Source organism: Spinacia oleracea, chromosome 1 (assembly GCF_020520425.1).
Source record: "Spinacia oleracea cultivar Varoflay chromosome 1, BTI_SOV_V1, whole genome shotgun sequence".
Classification (NCBI taxonomy): Eukaryota; Viridiplantae; Streptophyta; class Magnoliopsida; order Caryophyllales; family Amaranthaceae; genus Spinacia; species Spinacia oleracea.
The window spans coordinates 34,205,124-34,217,768 of record NC_079487.1 but is presented as its reverse complement, the minus strand read 5'-3'; the positions used below and the strand labels follow the sequence as shown (position 1 = coordinate 34,217,768).

General features: G+C 35.1%; 1 long non-coding RNA gene across 7 annotated transcripts; it reads left to right on the top strand.

Annotated features, from left to right (window-relative positions):
* Positions 1-5,143: 5,143 nt before the first annotated feature.
* On the top strand, positions 5,144-10,600 carry LOC110778080 (uncharacterized). 7 transcript variants are annotated; one of them, XR_008926504.1, is made up of 3 exons: positions 5,144-5,266; positions 5,684-8,063; positions 8,349-10,600. It is a non-coding gene; the product is annotated as an uncharacterized lncRNA (long non-coding RNA). The 7 variants fall into 7 exon arrangements; XR_008926505.1 differs by lacking the exon at positions 5,144-5,266 and adding an exon at positions 5,273-5,590; XR_008926502.1 differs by lacking the exon at positions 5,144-5,266 and adding an exon at positions 5,273-5,597.
* Positions 10,601-12,645: the final 2,045 nt, after the last annotated feature.

Sequence of the window (12,645 nt, the reverse complement as noted above, 5' to 3'; positions counted from 1 at the left end):
TAATACTCATGCCCCGGAGTAGACTTCGTATGATTTCTGCTTAGGGAGCGTAATACGTGCCATGTGTCACATCCTCATTGGTACACGAAGGCATGGTAATTTTGCCCACAACAGTAGATTTTTGCAAGTATTATTGACGAGTGGGGAGTGGGGAGGGCAGAGGTTTTAATCGTTGACAACATAAGCAACCAACACATAGAAACAATCTTGTAAATCAAAACAACACCTTCAGACCTTTCAATTACTTAATTACACAAAAAATATATACATAAGAGATATGAATTATTGTTTAAATGAGTTCACTTACTTTATCTTGAAGAACAACACCAGCAAGAAGTCGCGGTGATTTGGTGAAGTCGTGAAGAGCAAAACGAACCATCGAGGATGATTACTAGGAGCCGCCGACAAGGAGTAGTAGGAGCCGCCGACGAGGATTGAGAGAAAAGTTGAGTTACTTGAGTTATGGTTAGAGAAGTGGCTGGGAGCCTGGGATAGTGGAATACTGGGATTTGAGAGATGAGGAAAGATGGAAGCAGCCACAAATCCACAATAACAAATGAGAGTATGAGTTGGAGGGGGAGGTTTGTTGATTAGACTTTAGCTTCTCACAAGTTAATTTTTTTAAAGGAAAAGTGTGAATATATAAATTTTATAAAGTATTACTTAGTAAATAAACTAGAGTAGATTTTTTTATGCACAGATTTAATTATTTAATATGCAATTTCCGCCTTACTATGTATTACTGAGTATATATTTTATATCTTAAACATGATAATTTGACCAAAATATTCATATGCTTGATAAGTTAATTTGATCAAAATATTGAGTAAATATATTTTCTATTATTGATATGACGATTTGACTAAAACATTACCAAAATCATATAATGTTATCATATTCTATAATCATACACTTTTTCCATACATAAATAATTCATACAAAAGGAGAGAAAATAATAAAATTAAATAGATATGTAAAAGGGGTTTTGGCGAGAAAATTTGTACCAGAAAATGACATGTGTCATTCATGATGTCTGTTTTAGTATAATATAATAGATGGGTGGATGACGGATCGGGTGGCGGATTGCTTGGAGGCCCACCCGAATCCAATCCGATTTGTCACCTGCTTCATCTATCACCTGCACTTCATTCATTTAAATCGGAATTTCGTCCGTTTATTTATATCGGGTGGATCGGGTTACTGATATCCATTTCAGATTGTCATCCCTACTCAAAACAAGCAATTTTGAGAAATTAACAAAATTGAGGAGAAAACTTACCCACTATTGTTGAGAACAATGCCTTTGAGAGGTACGACGACGAATTGATATTGATGGTGCCAATTTACTAGAGATTTTGAGATAATTTATTTAAATTTGTAGACTTCAGTAATACGAATTGATATTGATGGTGCCAATTTACCATTACTAGTGAGGGAGACGAGAAACATCGATGAGCAACTCAAGCAATGACAACGGTAGTTTGGTGTGGGTCGTGGTGTGCGGCGCAACATGGATAAAAGGACGGAGAAATGCGACTTCAAAGAATATTGAAGAGGATGTACTGAAATTTTGGCAAACCCTATTAGTTTTTAATAAAGCTTGAAAACGAACATGGAATATATAGGAGGTTAACGTGGGGCTAGAGTTTGTTCTTCAAACTCTAAACTTTGGGTTCCCAAGATTCACTTTATGACTTTTTGTCCGATAGCTCTTTGTTTTTTAATTTTGGTTGACAGTTCGGTTTAGTATCGTGTTGAACGGTTTTATTAAAATAGTTCGGGTTGGAATAGATTCATTTGGCTAGGGGGTTGATTTCGATAGATTTTAAGATACAATGGTGATATAATATATATACTTTTATGTAACATTGAGTTGTTAGCATAAAGAACACATTATTGGTTCAAACAAAGTAATGTTTGATTACTCGGTTGAATATAATTGAACTCGAAATGCTGAGCAAAATTAACATGAATAAAATTTTGAGTAATTTACATTATTTATGTAAAACTATATTTTTTGAACTACTTTACTGATAACATATGAAAGGTCATGAGTTCAAATATGGGATCAATATTTTAATTTGTTGTGATTATATAATATAACAATAATGAGTGTGTATGACATAGCGCGCCAAGGCCATGTCACTTGTCAAGTTACGCAACGCGTGGAGGGATGACATGAATTGCCTTGTAGTTTTAATAATAAATACTAGTCTTATATGCACGCGATGCGTGCGAAACCTATATAACAACTAATTTTTGTTGTCAATTTAACTAATCACCATTCACCACAAATAATCGGCAAAAAAAATTATTCACAACGTTCATATTAAAAAAATAGACACCATCTCAATTTTATGCGTGATTTATGTATGCTTGACTTATATGTTTTTTTTGATTTGTTATTACAATTAGTATTTCAAATTACTCGATAATTATCCTTCTCTTTATCGAATTGAATTGTGAAGGTGCGTGGGTTTTTAGTCTGATTTATAGGACACCAAAAATTCATTTACTAAAACTACTTTAGGACTAGATTTAATTGGAAATTTCCCTCTAAAATCATAAAAAGAAAAAAAAAGTCCCCTCTAACTGGCGGGACACAATAAATTAATTAAGCGGTAATTCAATTTTAGGAGCGCTCTTCCTCGAGAATTAAAAAAATTCAGGAGCCCGCTATTCTGTATTTTCCAATGTCGTTATCCCTCTGCAACCTCTCACAATACCTACTCTCGTAACTTTTCTCTCTGCTCTTGCAAATTCTCTCTAGTGCGACTTCATCTCCCTCAAATTGGTTCATTTTCTCTGTTCCTGCAGATCTCTTCAACTTCTTGCGATTACCCCTCTTTCAATTTGCTAGGTACGTATGATACAGGAGGCTAGCTCTACTGCGGAATATTCTTCAGTGATGAAGATTGATGGTGATAGAATGTAGAAGATGAGTTGAGGGAGAAGAGAAATCAGGAAATTCAGAAAAGAAAGAGAGAGAATCACAGAGAGGACTAAAGAGAGAAGTAGGAGTTTTTTCCTTATTTCTTGAATGACTCATACAATCTGATATCTAGCTTATTTATACAACCAAACTAAACAGACCACTCTAACTTTGCTAACAACCTATATAACTACTTTAGACTAACTGACTTATATATCAGGTATCATGTTAGCTCCCCTAACATTCCTCCCTCCTTATGATAGACTTGTCCTCAAGTCAACTGGAAGCACTTTTCAAGCATCAAGCATGGTGGAGAATGTAAAGGAGGTGGCTTAGGAAGTGGTCTGGTAGAATTGCCATGCCTTTCATCAGCAATTGTTTTGCCAAATTGATCATTGAAACATCGAGTTGATGTGACATATGATTTAGACATCCCAACTTCTTCTTTGTTAGTTTCTGGCCGGTTGGTTAGTTCATCTTCAAGCAGAATTCCATCAAAATCACTGCATAATATTTTTCCCTTCCCTTCATCTGTCATATAGGAAGTCAGCCCAACTTTTTCAGCATGTAGTTCATAATGAAATACTGAAGATATATCATCACTTTTGAATGTTTTCTCAAAGCTTGTATCAAAATACAGTGCAGAGGCTTTGTCTTCTTTAAGATTAACCAACATATGTCCAGCAGCAGATCCTACATGTGCTAAGCTTAGGAACTTAACAGGAAGATCATCAAATAGTTTGGCAACCATCTTCATCTCAACATTAACTCTAACATTAGCTGAAACATACTCATAATCATGAAAACTGACAGACTGTTCTGGCTTGATTTCGGTTGATATCAGTTGGTTATTTTCAGTTGATGGTGTTGGAAGAATTAGTGGTTCTGTGTTTGTAAATGAGGTGACAACTTCTATTAGAGGAGAATATGATACCAGAGAACATTTCAATTGTTCTTCTAGCAGCCCAACACATTCAACTGCTTCCTCTTGCTCCTCATCCACCATGGAAGAAACAACACAAGAGCTTGGATTCAAGTAACTACACGACTTATCAACGGAAAGAGCCTTGCATGACTGACTATCAACATTGGAAACAGGTTCATAACTAAAACCTCCAGACTTGGTTACTAGTAACCCATTATCACAACCATGAAATTCTATCCTTGATTCAACTAATAATTATTGTTTGGGTATATGACTATTCCAATCTTCCACTTTTATATATGCATCATTTCTAAATTTTGCAGACACATCAAGAAAGAAGTCTGTCCAATCAATGTAAGACTTCCTCCCAAACAAGTACGAATCAGACCATTTTTTAGCCTTATCAAACATGTTTTGAGAAGCTAATTCCACTTTAACACCATCTTCAAGAATATCATGAAGAGTGAAATACTTGTTACAATTCTTTATCCATGTCCTAGGATGAGACCCATAAAATTTTGGAAAAACAGGGTTAGGTACTTACCCATGAGACCCGGTGGAATTGATCTCAAAAACTGTAGAAGCTAGATTGCACAGATTCACCACCTCTTCTTGATGCTGTTAATTCCTTCATCTCAACAAGAATTTGTAGAATCTTATCACATGTTTCTTCAATTTTCCCCATAATCTTGAATTGTAGTTTGGACTTGCAGAAATTGGGTATACAGAAATTGGGCTCCAAATTCAGAAATTGAGTTTGGTTTAGTGATCACTGTGAAGAGGAAACGATCCTGGAAGTTTATTGTAGCTGATTTTGGCTAAATTCATGTTGGGTTTCTACTTGATATTTTATCAAACACTTTGAATGCATGAAAAATACTTCAAGAATCTAGGAAATCAAGCTATAATGGCAGAAAAACGTGTAAAGGATTGGAAAATTGAGTAATCAATCAATTATACTTCTTGTTATCATACCAGATTTCTAGCCCAACTAATTTCCAGCTTCAAGAACTTCAAGAATTGCTGACTCCAGAATCGAAGGATAGACTACAATTGAGTCGAATCACTCAATTTGCAGTAGGTTGGCTCTGATACCACTGATGCTGGAGGCTAGCTCTACTGCGGGATATTCTTCAGTGATGAAGATTGATGGTGATAGAATGTAGAAGATGAGTTGAGGGAGAAGAGAAATCAGGGAATTCAGAAAAGAAAGAGAGAGAATCACAGAGAGGACTAAAGAGAGAAGTAGGATTTTTTTTCCTTATTTCTTGAATGACTCATACAATCTGATATCTAGCTTATTTATACAACCAAACTAAACAGACCACTCTAACTTTGCTAACAACCTATATAACTACTTTAGACTAACTGACTTATATATCAAGTATCAAGTTAGCTCCCCTAACAACGTATGTAATTAATATGATATTTTGTTCCAATTTTTGCTATTTTGATTGCTAAATTTAGGGCTCAAAATTTTGTTCCACTTGTTCAACGAATTTCAATTGTTGAAGCTAGGGTTTCAAATATTCTTCGATTCAGTGTTTTGAATGTTTTTAATTGCGATTTTGTTTACTACAATGATCCCATTTCCCTGTTTCATTGGGATGGCGTAGGGACAAAGTTGCTATTCCTCGATTCCAATCAGATTTACTTCACTTCTTTACCTCTTTTAGTTGTTGAATCTGAAACTTGACGAGGAATGATTTTACACGAGTTCAATTGTCTTCTCAGTTTGTGGTCAATGATTTTTGGTTAATTTGTTTTATGGCTAGCGCTTAATGTCAAAATGTCTTCTTATTATGACTTTGAACCCTCTTCTGCAGAAGAAAAACCACCTGGTGTCGTTAGCAGCACGAATATTAATGCGTTGGAGAAGTTTGGTATTCGTGAAGAACAAAAGTTTCAATTCCTTGGAAAGTATGTGCTAGTTCAATCTTTTACCTCCATGTTTTTCTCTACTCACGTTCTGCTGCTGCTGCTGCTTACTACTTTGCTTACTTACTGATCTGCAACTTCGTTGGTTATTTTTCTTGGCATTGTCTTGGTTGTTTTGCTTGACATTGTGTTGGTTTTTTTGCTTGTTTCTGTTGATCATTGCTTCTGTTAGATATTATTAAAATCGTAAATGAATAAGATGAGTCATAAGAGTAGGGACTGATGGAGTGTAATTGTTTGTGATTTTGCTCTGCGTACTAGTCTGAATCTGATTGCTTTTGTTCTGCTTCACTGAGTATTGTTCAGTTGTGTTGAGTTCTGATGTGTTTTGTTGTTCTGATTTTTCTTGGCAATTAATAAGTGATTCTATTAATAAGCAAAAGGCTTAAACAAAAAATACAAGCACCCGCAAGCACCTAAACTCATCTTGGAAGACATTCCTGCTAAGGTAACAGACAACCTAACTACCACAATATTACTATAACCCCCCACCTTCTAGGAAGGGATGGGCTAAAGAAATGTGCAAAAGAACTCATCCAATCAACAAATATTGGATATCTTGTGTACTCCTACAAGCAACTTTATAAATGATATTTTGGAACACAGCTTCACTACTAAAATAATTGTTGTTAAAGATCTTTTGAGTTCTCTAGATCCAAATACTGTAAATAGCTTCCACCAGCATCATACCATGAAGTCTATGCTTTCCTTGTGTCGATCTACAAACTTTAGCTCCCATTTTCATCTCCTCTGCGGCCTCGATAAATTCAGAATTCTCCTCTGAACACCCCCAGAGTAGGGACACTCAAATAAGAGATGAGGGACGGTCTCAACAATAGCAGAACAAATGGCACATGTAGCATCAAGTATCAAATTCCACTGCTGAAGTCTGTCCTTTGCAAGTCTATCAAATTCCACTGTTGTTCTGATTTGATTTTCTGTTCTGCTTTACCTAAGCTAAAGAAATTATTTCCATAAATGTCTTGTAGCAGGGGCAAAGACTAATGCCACCTGCTTCTTTAACATATGAGTGTGTTGTCATTTGGCTTTGCTCTACAATGCATCAAATAAACGTGAGTTTGCAGATGTTTTGCTTCTTATTTTAAATGATATTGAAGTTATGTCATATGTAGTTCTAGTGTCCTGAAGCATTTGTTTGCTATGTTGTACTTATGTCGAACATCATTCTGGTTTGTGGAAGTTGTCAAATTTGTGAATCTAGGGAAGACTTTATGCTTATCTTACTTGATTTGATCTTTGATCAAGATAATCCTAAACAAGGTTTCGTTTCTAGTTTATTTCTATTTCACATATAGCTGACTGATGTTGTTGCTGGAGATACTAGGACATTTTCAGTTGATTGATGCTAATATTGTTGTTGATTCCCTTGCTGGAGATGCTCGAACATTTTCTGCTGATTGATGCTAATATTGTTGTTAGCCATTAGTTTTCTTCAGTGATTTAAGCCGTGTAATTGTTCCTGCACAGTTTATTTCTCACCTATTATGCATTCAGATTTTAGAGGCTTTATTGGTAGTGTCTGATGTTTCTAGGCATGCTTGGATTTGGATGTTGATTAAAATTGGGAATACTCGAGCTACTGTTAGTGTCTTTTGATTTTCGAAGTTGCAAGGTCTTTGAATCTATTTTGATCTAGGGCTGTGAAGTTCTTTATATGGCTTGTTTTTCCCTAGGATTGGACACATGGAAACACCCCCTTTTACACTCCTGATTTTAAAGAACATTGGCTTAGAAGCTTTTTTGCTGGTGAGATTAGTAATTTCAGATCTCGCTTTATCTCACTCGATCTGCAATAACTCTACTAGATACGGCTTCTTCCTTCTCCTTACCAAGGCTGGAGATATTTTTTTCTGCCACTGCAAGAGAATCATTATTTTTAGCTGCAGTTTTAGCATACAAATGTGCCACCAGAATTGCACTTTCCAATTGTTCTTGAGCAAATGCTTGGCCAACTTCAAGCTCGGCCTTCTAAGAGGAGATGCATGAAGATTTTGTTCAGGTTTAAAGAATCTATCAGGGGAAATGAAAAAGATTTTGATTTTATTCCATGTAGCTTTACTATTTAACTATTTGTAACTTATTGTGGAGGAACTTGTATTAATATCTATCTCTAGAGTTATTCATAATGTATATTGTACTCGTATTAATTTGGCTTCTATTCCCTATTCAAGTGTACCAGATAGACGGAAACTAAATCTGACAGAAGTCCACTATTTTTGAAGGCTCAACTGGAATCTGAAACTCTAGGTAATTGACTTATCTGGTCGACTTTTTCAAACTTAAGTTTTTGCTTATGCTTTCTTCATGAATATCACCGTGTCAGAACGATGGAAACTAAGTCTGACACAAAGGTTAACATCTTTCTTATGTGATGCAGTATTGTCTTCTGTTTTTGCTGTACACTTGTTTTAAGTTTTAACTTATTGTGTGTCATGGTTTGCGTTCTTGTTTCTATGGTTACATAATATGGTTTTATCTTTTCTATTCACAAATCTTATTCATATCTGTAACTCTGTATGATAAATAACACAGGAAACTGGATTTATGACAGAAACTTCGCGATTAGTTTTACACCGCCACTGAGGAAGGAGAGGGCCAAGAGGCTCCCAAGAGAGACCAACTAGCCAGCAGTATCGCAGTTTCTTCTAGAAGGCATGTGGTCCTTTCAGATGGCACTCATGCCACTCAAAGTGCAGCCCTAGAAACTGCTATTTCTCCCCCTACCTTAGTTCAAGGGTCGTTGGCTACTCAAGGAAACCTGAGATCACTGCTGCTATCTGGTGACTTCTTCCCTGGAGCTATTGTTGCCTGTATTTTTACAAAGCTTGTTTTGAGGTTGGAGGAGGTTCAACCATCCAAGGTTGAAAGGATAGTTCTATGCATCAGACTTCTCTGAATACCATAGATGCGACTAGAAAAATATGGCTTCACTGTTGCAAAGAAAGCATTGTTAACATGCTTGCAGACAAGCAATTCTGTGAAACCGAGAGGAAAGCCAAGGCTCAGGTTTCTCACTCTCAACCTGACAACCTCATCGACTTCTATCATTTGTAGAGCAAGAAGGTTAGTGTGAATATCTTTTTATTTATAGGTGTGTTGGTTTTATGGTAGAAGTCGTAGAACTTATGTTTAACAAATTAAGTAGATGGAAAATTAGAAGATAATCCTTCATTGACTCGTGATTCTTTATTCAATCTGCATTATCATACCAAAGGGAAGTTCAAACTTCAAATATGCTTTTCTTACCGTCTTTATTCGGAATTTTAGTTGGTTTTTAATTTGATATACTAGCTATATGATGACTGTATTTAGCACAAATGGGAAGTACTAGCTTTTTTTCTTGTCATAACAATGTGGTCATGGCCTTGAACTCTATTTTGCCAGTGTGGAGGATGACTAATTTGATAATTCCTGCAGTCAAATAGTAGTAGACCTTCACTGTTGTAAATTTACTGTTTCTTTTTACTTTCTTGTAGGAACTTTAGTTCATATTGTTGTCTGCTAATTTTAATTTGATATTTTAATAATTGGTATCAGCATTTGTCGTATAGAATTGGTGTACAAGATTTTTTTTCATTTATAGTTTAAGAACTTTGGGAAAATGATATGTTCAAGCAAGTGTTGTCTTAGGATTTTCTTGATGCAGATAAATATTTTCAAAGTTTATAATTATCACAGATTACCTCAGCTTTTTCTATTAGATTGTTCATACGGGGAACTAGATTATGTCTTTGTTTGTAGAAATGCTAATCTAAACCTAGGAGCCATAATTCTGATGACTGATCTAAATGAGAAACATATATGGTTATAGTATCTTTCTCAAACTACCGGTTCTCACTTCTATGCTTTACATTGTTCTAGGTTATAGTTGTTACATGGGTTAGCTACAAGCCTAAGATGTTTTTTTTTTTTGCAGAGCTAGCCGTCACATCTCTTATGTTAAAGTATCTATCTCTTTCTCTATTAGTACAGTCGATCAACGAGCTTTTTTAAACTCAATTCCCCCCTGATCCAGATTTTATTTTCGAGTACTTGATCACTTTCATAAGCATGCTTGAAATAATAACTACTCATCCATGCAATCATGGAAAGGTGTATTACTATATATGTTGGTTCCATTGGATATGAACCAATACTATTTGTCCATTTTATGTTCTGCTGATTTGTTTTCTTGATATGAGCTATTGCATATTCACACAACATTAGCCATTCTGGTTTGCATAATTGTACTCATGATGAGGTGCTTACTTAGTCCCTGCACAACTGCTGACCCAGTTCTGTTTTCTGCTTCATTTTGATATGAGCTGTCACATATTAATCTGCACAATGGTGCTGCTGATGGATTGTGCCGTGGGCAGACTTCACAAATACCTGCTGTCGAGGACTAAAAGTGCTGCAAAGGATGGTTGAAGCATAGTAGAAGCGTGGAAATTTCAGTTTGTAGAAACGTGGGCAGACTTCACAAATACCTGCTGCCGAGGACTAAAAGTGCTGCAAAGGATGGTTGAAGTATAGTAGAAGCGTGGAAATTTCAGTTTGTAAAAACTAGTTTTGACCAAAGTTGACCTTAGTTGACTATGCTAGTTTTTTGGGTTTCTTTGGGTTTTTTTTCTTGTAATTTTCTTTGTTTAGCTTTGGTAGGCTACTTTATTTCATCAAGACCGCATTTTGTTGCGTGACTAGGTTTGGTTGAGCTTGTATAAACTTTACTTCATTTTTTGGTTAATAAAATTTCTTGTGTACCAAAAAGAGGGAAAAAAAAATAACACAAGCTACAAATTGCATATTTTATTCATAGGAAAAGTTGGTTTTAAATTGGGATTAGGCTTTTGTGTTTGAGTTTAGCAAAGATAAAATGTTTGAATAAATTTACAACCAATTCAGGTTGGGTTAAATGAGTTGCGGTTGTAAAATGGATCGGTTTAAATTGGTCACGGGTCAATAGTTGTAAATGGTTCGAGTATAACGAGTAACAGGAGGTTATAACTTGATTTATATTTTTATATTACCCTCTTATATAATTTAACGATATGTAATATGATGTAATAGGTCACAACTTGATATAGTTTTATTACTTGTTGTAAAGCTAGAATGTGATGGACCGAAACAGTATCATGCCTTGATTTTTTATATAGACTTTGGCAACCTATATTTAGAAGATACTTAGTATGATAATATATATTTTAGTAGTGCTAAAAAAACTTTTAGGGAAATCTAAATTTCAATCATTGTTGAATATACTTTTAGAGGCTACCTAAACTTCACTAATTCAAAAAATTAACATTTTGGGGCAATCTAAATTTTTTTAATGCTATAACAATCTTTTAGAGGCAACTACAATATTACTAATGCTAACAATGAGTTTTTAGGGGCAACATCAATTTTAGTAATGCTAAAAATAACTTTTACCGGCAATTATAATGTTACTGATACTAAAAAGAGACGTTTAGGGACAACACAAATTTTACTAATGCTAAAAAGAAGCTTTTAGAGGCAGCCATTACAGTAATGCTAAAAAAGTACTTTTAGGGGCAACCTAAATTTCATTGATATTAACGAGAAGTTTTAGAGGCAACCATTGTTTCATTAATGATAAAAAAAAAGTACTTTTAGGGGCAACCTCAATTTCATTAATGGTAAAAATAAGTTTTTAGAGGCTACCAGTATTTCATTAACGCTAAAAGGTGCTTTTAGGGGCAACCTAAATTTCATTGATGCTAAAAAGAAGTTTTAGAGGCAACCATTATTTCATTAATGCTAAAAAGTGTTTTTAGGGGCAACCTAATTTCATTGATGCTAAAAATAACTTTTAGAGGCAACCATAATTAAGTAATGCTAAAAAGCACATTTAGAGGCCACAAAAAATTGATTGCCTCAAGGTGTTGCCTCTATATGTAATTTTTCTTGTAGTGACAAAGAGTTCTCATTTTTCTTTTTTGGTTGACAAAGTCGCCGCTCTTCTCAAGTCCTAGAATGGTATATCTTTATCTCAACAACAAAACCTTGTTCTCATTAATTCCGTGGTTATTTCAATGATTTCAAATATTATGAATTGCCTTGAAATTCCAAGAGGAATTGGGAACAAGATTGATTTGATGATAGCAAGTTTACCCTCTGCTAAACAAGGAAACAAGGGAATGCACTGGGTTTGAAGGGAGATTCTTCATTTACCAAAAGGTATCGGAGGATTAGGAATTCGAAATATTTCAACCTTTAACACGACCTTTCTGATGAAACAATAATGGAGAATGCATCAGAACCCACAACTTTAATCTCCAAGGTTTATACAACACAAGGATTATCTTACATGAAAGCGGGTAGAAGAATCAAAATCCAAGGTAATATTTCTTGGGGTTTCAGGAAAGCGGAAGGTTTGTTATTCTAAGGTTCTGCATGGAAGGTAGGTTCTGGTACGACTATCCTAACAGTTAACGAAATTTTGGTTAATGATAAGATTCTTGTGTTTAATTCAAATGTTCGGTTATCAGATGCCAAAACTTGGAAAGTAAATAAGCATAGTTTTCCTAGTTTGGGGAGATGGAATGCCCATTTAATTAGGGAAACTTTTGAGCATGAGGACGCATGTGATGTCCTTGCGACATAATTGTCTTCGACCCCTGAGGATGACTACTTATATTAGGAAGGCCATAAATCGGGTTGATGTACAATGAAGTCGGGTTATACTTTCTTGCAAAAGGGAGGGTATCATATTCTTACGGAACAACTTGGCAATTCTTTGAATGGTTTTTACAAAAATATTTGATGTCATGGTTTGCCTTCAAAGTTGAAGTTGTTTAAGGGGGCTCTGGCAAGTAAGGTTAATCTTACC